Raw genomic sequence first — 11414 nt, forward strand, 5'->3', positions numbered from 1 at the left:
ACGATATATATCAAGGCAAAATTTCGATTTTTCAATTTAGATTCGTACCGCAAAAGTTTTTCGGCGTAATGTTTTGGAAATTCATGAATCAAAATAGAATATTACAAAATTTTAATCCTACTACTTGAACACATAAATTCAATAAACATAATCAGCATACGCATACCCTTGATCCATCCCCATCAAAAAGCACAGAGAGAGCGCGAAAGCGCGCCAGTGCGTATTTAATTCAATCATATTTCCTCCCACTTTTCCACGGTTGGTCGCCACTTTCTCCCTACTCTCGCTATCCAACGCTATCCCTTAACGTAATTATATTTAGCGCTTGCGCCGCTATTGTTGTGCTGTACAGAGGAAAGGATAACGATTGGACGGCTATCGTGGTTTTTCTATCTCTTCTCATCAGGATGGCACCTCTCGTCCCCTTGCTTCGTTGTCTCCTTTTTCCACGAAGAGATTATGATAATTTTTGTGTGGTTAAATCAAGAATCGGAGTCGAGAGATAGGGTAAAGGGATGCGAAACAAGCATTATTGTGTATTGTGCCAGGAGGATAGCAAATTGGGTGAGCTGCAGAAGCAGAGTCTAGTAGCAGAAAGCACCGGTACGGATTGTTTATTATCGCGTTTTTCGAGTTATTATTAAAAAGGCGGGGCAAATTGAGGCCAATCATAAATGCGGATGCGGCGGCACATGCTATAAGGTAGAGGTGCAGGATTCACGTTGTTTGTTTCGCCTTATGTCGTGTCGTTTGGTATGCAGCAGAGGGGTGCAATTCGGGAAAACGATTTGATTAATGAGTTTTTTCGCGGCACTGACAGGAGGACAATGGACCGAGCGTGATTTGTAATTTGTTTAAATGCGATAGGGGAGTATTAGATTTGAATTTGGAGACAGAATTATCTTTTTTGGATAGTCTACTTACACTTGTCTTATGCCGTCAAAATCGAATTCGAAACGCCAAACATATATTTTTTTGATAATAGTTTTTTCTAAAAGCAAAAGCCCATAAAACAGGTTCTGGACAAACTATCATTGCCATCATAGTCAGTAAACTCAAATAAGTTTAAAAGCAAATGATATTCACAGACTTCTACCCATTTCCATGCGAAATATCAGTTTTGATTTTTTCTACATTCACACTAGCGAACCAGCCCCCTGAAGCCTCCCCATTATTTGTCATGTTTTTTTTTAACAATTATCATTGATGATCGAAATAAAACTATACACCCGTTAGTTTAGAGGTGAAATCCGCGACTGTAAAGCAAATCCAAACCTAAAATGTCTGAATTCGATTCCCCGTCGGTCCAGGATATTTTCGTATAGGAAATTGCCCTAATGACCTTGTCTTCCCTCTCTGCCACAGTGGAGATGTAATCCCAAGAAGAAGAATAAGATGATCGTAAATAAATTGGAAGCCTATAAAGGCATTGAACCTCCAAGGTGAATGATCTCTTTGATTTTGGCCACTTCAAAGAAACAAATTTCGGTTTAAATACAGTATTGGACAAATCATTTTCAACTTTTTCGATTTTCCGTACAGAATGGTTGGATCGGAAATATACATGCGACCTATCTGAATGAAATTTACACAGTTCTTCAAACATAACCTGAATTTCAACATATATTTTTGAATGATTTTTCCAATCACCAGTTCAAAAGCAGTAACTATTTGACTTAAGTGAATACTATCCGAATTTCAATAATTGGCAATACTAAATAAATTGAAGGAAAAGCTTTATGATGTTACATGATCATGAGGATCATGAGCATAGATGACCGTTAAACTCGTGGTTGCTTCTCCGTGATTGACCAGCACAATCAAAATTGTACAAAGAAACGATTGTACCCCGTTTGGCATAAAGTCGTTTGGCATAAAGCCGTTTGGCATAAAGTCATTTGGCATAATGGTCGTTTGGCATAATGGCTGTTTGGCATAATGGTCATTTGGCATAATGGCCGTTAGGCATAATGATTGACTTAGAATGAATATCAGCATTTTTGAAGCTTTTACCGAGATCAACACCACCGAGCCCATCGCAATAATTTTTGGGAGGTTCTAAACAAACGTGGTGTTCGTTCAGAAATTTTCCATGCTATTAATGTCAAAAATTGTTGTGACATTCGAGAGCACTACTAAATTAAACTCGTGACGGGTCTGGTGGAAGATGTTTTTGGAATAATATTTTTTTCTTCATCCCAGAACATAGAGTATCTTTGAGCTTGTTGTGATATATATATATATTTGAGAATAGTCAATTGCCAAAGAAAGTTCGCAATTATCAATAAAGGGAATGCTTATAGAATATTTCGCTGCAGATCAAGCTCTGTCCCAGTTTGGACGTAACACTTGACGAAAATCACTTGATAAAGGAAGGGAAATTTGATTGCAAAATATTAAAAGGTCTAATCTTAAAATCTATTACCGCATCATTATTCGAAAACATCCTATATACGAGAGCAGATTATTTTTCGTTTAAAATGTTTAAGGCTCTAACGCAAAAAATCTTCTCACAGCAAAACTCAAAGGAACAACACATTTTTAAAAGAAAATATTTGTGGCAAAACTTTTCAACGATTCATCAGAAATCTTAATTTAAGAAGTGTAGATCAAAACACCGTCTAATATTGAAGATGCAATATTTTTGCCAGCATATCTCGAAAGGAGATCATGCGTCTGCAAAAAAAAGTTGAATATTGGCAGGTTCTAAAGTAATTATCATTATAACAGCACGTCTTGTAAGAATTGAAAAAACAGCAGCTTTACTAAATATTTAAATTTAAAACAGTATAGATATAAAGAACAGCCTATTATTAAAAGAGGGCAAAATTTATTATTAAACCAATAGAAGATTGGACACCAAAAACTATTGCGGAAAAGACAATCATCGGAGTGATTGTGATACTTTTCCCCGAGTGTCGTTTCTCCAAATGACGGTTCCCCGAATGCCAGTCATCGAATGACCGGTTTCCCCGAAAAGTGGTGCAGTTTAAATAGGTGCTAAATAATCTTCAGTGGCTGGATAGTGAACGATAAGCAATCAAAAGAAGAAGTTCTTCTGTCATTCTCGGCTATACACATTTTGGCAAAAAAGCTGAAGACGGTAAAACTCGAAAGAACCGCCAATTAAATAAAGAAGGGTGCATATTAGATGGCCAGTTTGTTCACCACCCTGACAAACTTTTCGATGAAATGGGCTAATTGAGGAAATGGGATATTCGGGGACTGGCATTCAAGGAACTGGCGTTCGGGGAAACGACATTCGATGAATAGTAGGACAACCCATCGAAGTAACTGCAGTAATCGATGCCTCTTTTCGCTGATAACTTGAGCAGATCAATGTTTTTGAATTAGTTAGTTAGGAATATAGCTCCAAAGAACAACCTATGTATAAAAGAAGGTGAAAATTATGTAAATTTTGAATCAACAGTTTCTATACCTAAAATTATGATTGTATCATATTTAGAAAAGAAATATAACGTTTGAAAGAAGGGTAAGTTTGTGCTAAATATATCAAAATCTTCAGTGCATAAATTTATTCCAATAGCGAAAGTCAAAAGAAGAATTAATATATGAAAGCAGGGTGATTTCTGGATAAATGATATAATACTATTGGCAATAAATTTCCTTATATGCTTTAGTTTATTCAAGAGCATATGATTATTGAACAAAGTGTCATTTTATGTCAATTGACTCCAAAACAAGCCTGATGTCATCAGATATATTCAATAGAAACGTAAAAACGAACATTTTAAGATATTCTTGGTTTCAGACTCATTATGCCAAACGACTATTATGCCAAACGACTATTATGCCAAACGACCATTGTGCCAAACGACCGTTATGCCAAACGACTTTATGCCAAATGATCATCATGCCAAACGACTTTATGCCAAATGACCTACCACCCAAAAGAAACTAATAGACGGAGCTTAGGAGTAACTCAGCATCTTCAGAGTACAATTTCGAGAATTCCAAACATCACAAAGTCAATAAAAGTGCCGGCCACGTCCTTATGGTCATCGGGGTAGGGAAGAAATGTTAGTGTGTCATCTATTGTGTGTGTGTGTGTGTGTGTGTGTGTGTGTGTGTGTGTGTGTGTGTGTGTGTGTGTGTGTGTGTGTGTGTGTGTGTGTGTGTGTGTGTGTGTGTGTGTGTGTGTGTAATCCTTCCAACCCCCACTGTCCGGCAGTGGTATTATGGAAGAAAACTTTCTGCACTTCAGAACATTCTTTGTTTGCAAAAAGTTTTAGTCCGGGAGTTAGATGGCGATAGCTCTATTGCAGATCCCATGACCCATTTCAGAATGGCTGGAGAGACACGTCCATTCAGAAGTCACTTTCACTTACGACAAGCCCCGTCTTTATCAAATGGATAATGGCAATATATTCACACTTCCTGGTTTAAAGATTTCATCTTTATACCTGGCGCGTATTTAGTTAATATTCATGATAATATGCATGTTAATATAATTGATTCGATCTCACTATTTTCTGCTTTTCCACTCCTTTTCCGATGCTATAGCTTCCTCTGAGATTCTCTGTGTCCCTCCTCTTTCTTTTATTCGCTGGATCAATCTTCTCGTCTTTCTCTTTCCTTCTTTCTATTTCCTTGATTCGTTCTCCCGTCCTCCCTGTTTCAACCTGCAATTTATGAAGGGACATTTTATGAGTAGATATACTGTTCACATTTTATCATAATATAAATTATAAGCATTATAATACGGTTCTAGTTTTTTTTCTTTTTTTTCTTAATGTTTCTTTTATAGTAATAATTACTAATAATATTATTATTATTTTTTGTAAGTGTGCTTTATTTGTTCTTGATCACATACATATCTTATTATACATATAATTAATATTACTTTTTTTTTAATTCCTTTTTGTAATCAATCTGCACCTTGGCCCACCGAGTTGCTTATTGGATGTTGAATGTCCGTGTCATTTTGCTAATCCATTTGAATGCTCATCAAACGCAATTTGGATGCTCCTCAAACGAAATCATTTAACCAGGTCCAGCAATACTGAATGAGCGCAGTTGATCATTACATATGATTACATAATTTTACAAAATATATTTAAAGCTGTGTGAATCTAATGCTGTTACACTTCAAAATATTAAGTTGTATATTATGTTTTCCTAATCCTCCGTAGTATTCAAAAATTAAACGTGAATTCCTGTTTTTTGTCTTGCTCTTCTCAACATTTTCTTTATTCATCTACACCTGATTCCGATTCTTCTTCACTACCCGTTGTTTTATATATCTGCTCTGCCTGCCTTTTTAATTCGTACTTATCTTTCACTATTCTATTCCAATCCTCCTCTGTTATGTTTGGTAGTCTATCTTTATCTTCTCTAACCGCTTCATTCCATGTTTTGGCAGGTCTACCTATCTTTTTCTTTTTGCATCTAAGATTTTGTGCTATTTTTAATGGATGTCCTTCTACTCTTCTCTGTATGTGTCCCCAATAGTTAATTCTCATGTCCCTTATCTTTTTTACTGCTGTTTTACCATCTAATAATTTTGATGCAGTTAATCTCCCTTTTGGCCTGTCTTTACAATACTTAATCATTTCTTTTAATATCTGCATTTCATACTTCGTTATTGACTTTCTATTTCTTTTAATTAATGTTGCTGTCTTAAGTCCGTATGTGATTGCTGGTGAAATGACTGTCTTATACATTAATTTCGCTAAGCTCCAGGGTGGTTTATATCTTCTCAAAAATTCTATCATTATTTTGCTACTTCCTATTGCTAATTTACATCTCTTCCTTGAAGTTTGTGGCCTATCTAATGTATCTGATAAATATGTTCCTAGGTATCTCATATTATTCACCACTTCATAATCTTCTCCATCTATGTTCACTTGTTTCGGTATATTTCTGTCCGAAATTGGTTCTCTTATCATAATTTGGCTCTTGTTATTATTTACTTCTAATCCAATTTTTTCCAATTCTGTTTTAAGTATTTTAACAATATCCTCTATCTCTTTTAGCGGTTTTGCTATAATAAGTATGTCGTCTGCAAAAACTATGATTACTGGTAGTTGATCGTTATCAGGCTCTAACAGATTAATTTTGGGATACTTTTTTTTTATTTCTCTTAATATGTCCTGTATAATTAGTGTGAATATGTAAGGTGATAATGGACACCCTTGTTTTATACCCTTAGCTTTTATCCTTTCCTCTGTGCATATCCCTTCCCATAATATACATGTTTTTTCTGCATTAAGTGCTTGCATTACCCTATTTGTAATGTGATCTGGTACTGCTAATTTTTTAAGTATCTTAGGAACTGTTGTTATATCTACATTGTCAAATGCTTTTCTTAAATCGATTGCTGCTACTATTGTTGTTTCCCCACCATTCCATCTCTCATCTAGAAATCTTCTAGCGTAGAACATTTGATCATCTGTTGACCTATCTTTGGTGAATGCTGCTTGATGGTAATCTGGATCTCCTGCATCTCTTAGTCTCTGCATTAACCATTTGGTGTATATTTTATATCCTAAGTTACATAAGCTTATTCTTCTAAAGTCCTTAGTTTCTTTCGGTGTTTTACATTTCGGTATAGGTATTTGGGTTGATTGTTTCCATTGACTAGGTAAATCGTTTGTTTCCCATACTTTTTTAATTATTTTGTACAGTTCCTCTCCTGTCTCATTATTTGCATATTTAATATATTCATTTCTTAGTCCATCTCGCCCAGCTGCTTTTCCGTTTGCTAATCCTCTGATAATTTCCATTATCTCATCTTTGCTTGGTCCTTCTGTCAATTTTTCTCTATCAGCTTCTATCACAATCGGTTGTCCTTCTGTTAGTTTCAATTCTCCATCCCATTTTTTAATCGAAATATTTAGTTTCTTGGACTCTTTTCCCTTCATGAATTGCTTAAGATACCGATACGATCTTTTTATCCTTTCTCCTATTTCATAATCCTGTAGCTAATTATAAAACTTATATACTTCTTTTTCACGGTGCTCTTTTACTTTTATATTGTATTCTTGTCTTCTTATATTTATATTGTGCCTATACCACTCTGTGCCTATACCTCTTTCTTTAGCTAACCTCATTTGCGTCCTTGCCCTCATAAGATTATTCAAGGCTCTTGAATAGTTAGTGTGACATCTATTGTTACAAAAGACCGCGTTTGCCTCTGCATCTTCATAGTTGTCGCGGAAGGAGTTTTTGTTAGCGGGAAGCATTCAGAAGCTACACAATCTTGATTCACCTTGGTATGTGATGCGATTCATGTAATCTCAGTTGAAAATGTCATCTATTTGAAATGTTGGGAGGAAGTAATGAAAACACACGCGAGACTATAATTCGGTTACTACTAATTGATTAATTTATTACTCTAATAGTTTCTTCCCAGCAAACCAGAGATTATATAAGGATGTTCATTTCAAATTGTATAAATGTACAATTTTCGTTGGAATTGGATATGATGCAAAATTTAATTTATTGAAATCGTTAATGGAGCCATCAATTTCATCTGACTTGAATTTGCATCTTATAGAATTACAATTTAATCTGACCGAATATGTAACTTCATACTGCCATTCCATTACGATTTCTTTTTTACTTGGTATGACTCTAGTATAATTATCAATGTGAGATTACATATGAGTTCATCTGATGTAGAAATAAAGTTATACAAGGCAAAAACCCAACATAAACAGAAAAGGTGGAATTCATAAACATAGGTATTGACTTACCGGTTAAAAGAGCATCACCGTTCAACAGAAAAACGATGAAATCAATTTGCATCAGTGTTTTCGTACGATGTCTATAACAAATTGCTGCACTTCGTTCCATCTGCAAACGTTAACATGAAACCTTCAGTGTTGCACTAATATGGTCATTTGCCAAAACGACTATTAGGATTGGTCACATTCACATACGATGCTCTAGTGTTTCATTTATATTTGCTTATAGACCCAAATCTGTAACAACGACTGCGTGGTATAGTGGTAGCGTATCAGGCTAGTAATCTAAAGGTCAGTGGTTCGATGCTCGTATCATATTATTTTGTTTGTTTTTATTTTATTTGTTTGTAAAAATTAAGTCATATAAACTGCAATACACAATCATACATGAAATTATAGTGAACCCCAAATCAAATTGTCTGGAGTTGTATTGACCATGTTAAATTCTCTGAAATGTACGTATATGGCCTCCAGATTTGTGCGAATAGAGGGAATGTGTGCATTTTATACAATCTATTTTTACCGAATAAGTATTCACTTTATTCGCTTGAAATCTCAGTTATGTGAACATATTTGTTGGCTGGGTTCTTGTGCGTCTGCACTGGTCGACGTTCGGTCAGGAAAAAGACCGAACGGAAGTCAGCATGTGCTGAGCAACCTAACCGCTATAATTAATTATATAGCATCGGACAATACTATTTGTTTGACAATGGACTATTGTTTAAGGCAATACTATTTGCATTAAGTTATCTAGATATACTACACTTTTAACATTGATGAATACTAAATATAAATCAGTTCTTGCATCGAGCTGGTCTTGATAGCACGCGCTTTTTTACTGCGTCCTTTTCTACGTTTTTATTGGATTGTGCCATCGTTATTAGTGTTTTTCTGCCGTTTACTATTTTTTCACGGGGTACATGTGTGATCATAGTTGTGGTTACTAATATCGTTCACGCGAATAAGTGATAAATAAGCCACGGGGCACGCCCCCCGTACCGGTGCGTGTGTTCTTCACCCGGGAGAACGAAGTTTTTGCGCGCTTTTATCGTGTATTTACGTGGCCGTGACACGTTCTGTGACTAGCTTAGTGTTCGACCAGTGTCACAATTAAGCATTAGAAAGGAGTAGCTTCTACTCCAGCCCCTCGGGGCGAAGAAAACGCCCAGAGTGTTTTCTGAGGACTATGGTGAGCAGCTTGTGATAGTTCTAGGCAAAGTTTTGACTTTGCTAAATTGAACTCCGCTTTACCAGTACAAAACGGAGGATAGGCAGAATTAAAGGAGCAGGGTATTAAGGAAGTCCAAAGAATCACGCGTCGGAACGGACAAACGCGAGAAAATACTCCGGCCTTGGTGCTCACCTGTTGTGGAACCATCCGGCCTGAGACAATAGAGTTCGGGTACATACGCTGCAGGACTCGGCCTTATTATCCGAGTCGAATGCAGTGCTTCAACTGTTGGCTCTTCGGCCACACAAAAATGCGCTGCCAGGCCGAAAAAGCTGCCTGTGGGACTTGTTCAGAAGATCACTTTATCGCAGAGAACAGGGAGTGTAGCAACAATACTTTCTGCATAACTTGTAACAGTGAGGATCATAAAATATCGAGTCGTGCCTGCCCCCAGTGGCAGAATGCGAGAATGCGATTCAGAAGGTTAAGGTCGACCAGGGCATCCCCTACCCTGCCGCTCGCAGAATAGTTGAGCAGAACCGAAATGGAAGATCTTTCTCCGCTGTAGTTGATCCTGCTACAACGGAATTAAATCAACAAATCAACGGTAGAGCGGATCAACATGCATCCGCCCTTGCCGCAAAAGATGCTGGAATTGCCGAACTTCGAGAAGCGCTTGCTATCCGTTCTGCTCCCCTGGCAGTAGCCAACAATGAAATCGAACAGCTAAAATCCATCGTCGCTGAACAGGCGAAACAAATTCAGTTACTTACTGAGCAGGTTTCTGTTTTTCTTAAGGCTGTCATGCCCGCGGCAAGCTTTCCAAACCTCACAGAACCCAATAAAACTGCCACACCCGCAGTACTATCTGTTTCCAACAATATCAACACTGCATCCTCTGCTTCATCAACAATCTCGGATCTTCCGATTAACATCCCCTCCAGCAACCCCCCATCAAATAAAGATATCCCCGAATTCAGCTCCGCCTCTGCCATAACGCAGTCTCTACAATCCCTAGACTCCAAAGCAGCCGAGGTCAATTTACTCCAAGGCGCTTCATTAGAAAACGTATTCTCAGATTCCGACACAGCGTCTTCTGACCGTAGCGTCAATACCGAATTATATTCACTCCAAGCAGTGAGAAATCTAGCTTCACCACAAACACCAAAATCGTCCCGTACCAGAGCTTCCCTCCCAAGTGGAAGAGGAACTGTAAACGACGTAGCTAAAACCTCTGGTAAACGTCCAATCAGCTCTGTCTCACGAACGGAAACGCTGTTCTAACAGCACAAAAAAAAACCAAAAAGAAGGTGCCCGATGGTCCGACGACCATTCCTAAGAAACGGTAAGTCCATCATCCCTCTTCCTCTATTTTCTCACCGCCACCCCATCCACCCAAATCTGACACCCCCAACACTGCCATCCACCATCGCACCATTACCGCAAGTGGTAGTCCACAGTCAAGCACTGATCGTCCGAGCACCGGTGAACTGGAAGTCATGCCCCAACCAGCATCGCCAGACCGACTCCGACATCGTGCTCGAAACAACAGTCTATCAACCTCTCTCGATAGTCAGGGCGTCAACGTACTGGACGTTTTACCCCAACCGGAATCGTTGGATCGACTCCAGCGTCTTGAAGGTAATATGGATGAAGAGCTCCTGTTCCACTTTCTTCGCTGCCCAGCTAGAACCCCCGGTAGCCAGTGCCCCGTCAATGCGGCCGTTTCCCACTCCGGAACTGGCGGACACCCTTTGGCGCTAGGGGAAGACCTGGAAGAGGGAAACCAGGCTTCCGAGCCTACCTCCATGGACGACGAGGGAAGTGAAGGTTCACAAGCAATCGGGACACGGCGGGTTTTGCCTGCCACCCCAATGCACAATGGTCCGAAGGCGCCCAAAACCTCAAAAATCAAAGTTGTTTTATCCGAACAGTTATATTTTTCCCGACTTTCTTAACACTTCTGTGGTTCAAATCCAAAGTTTGAAGCAGATTCATTGGGTTTTGAATTTTATACAGCTCCTTGAGTGGACCATGGACATGATTTTTCAAGAAAATGAATATTTGCAATCCATGTTTCACAAGCTATTTATGAATTTAAAAAGAGCTCAAGCCGCAACGGTATCTTCAGAGAAGTTGTTTGTATATAGATAAAGTACTCCTGAGTTGAATAAAAATATTAATAAAATTCATACAAAGTGAATTAAAGTTAAAATTGTTCAAAAACCATATTATTTTTTTGAAAAGTACCCTAAGACATTAGTAGCCCGCGAATGCCCGCGATGAGAATAAGTTCATTCGAAAGCTAAAAACAAGAGCTTTCAAGTAGGGTACAAATTATTTTGCGAAAACTTGCGATAGACCACTTTCAACGCGTTTGAAGGTATACGGAGTGCAATTTTAATTAAATAATAATAATCCTGTGAAACGTAGTACTTGCATTGCAATCGCAGTAGCCATGAATTGCATACCGAGAAGAAACGAAAAACTCGCTGCTATCTTCTTCTTCTTTTTTTCTGGCGTTACGTCTCAAC

Source organism: Aedes aegypti, chromosome 1 (assembly GCF_002204515.2).
Source record: "Aedes aegypti strain LVP_AGWG chromosome 1, AaegL5.0 Primary Assembly, whole genome shotgun sequence".
In the NCBI taxonomy this organism is placed as follows: Eukaryota; Metazoa; Arthropoda; class Insecta; order Diptera; family Culicidae; genus Aedes; species Aedes aegypti.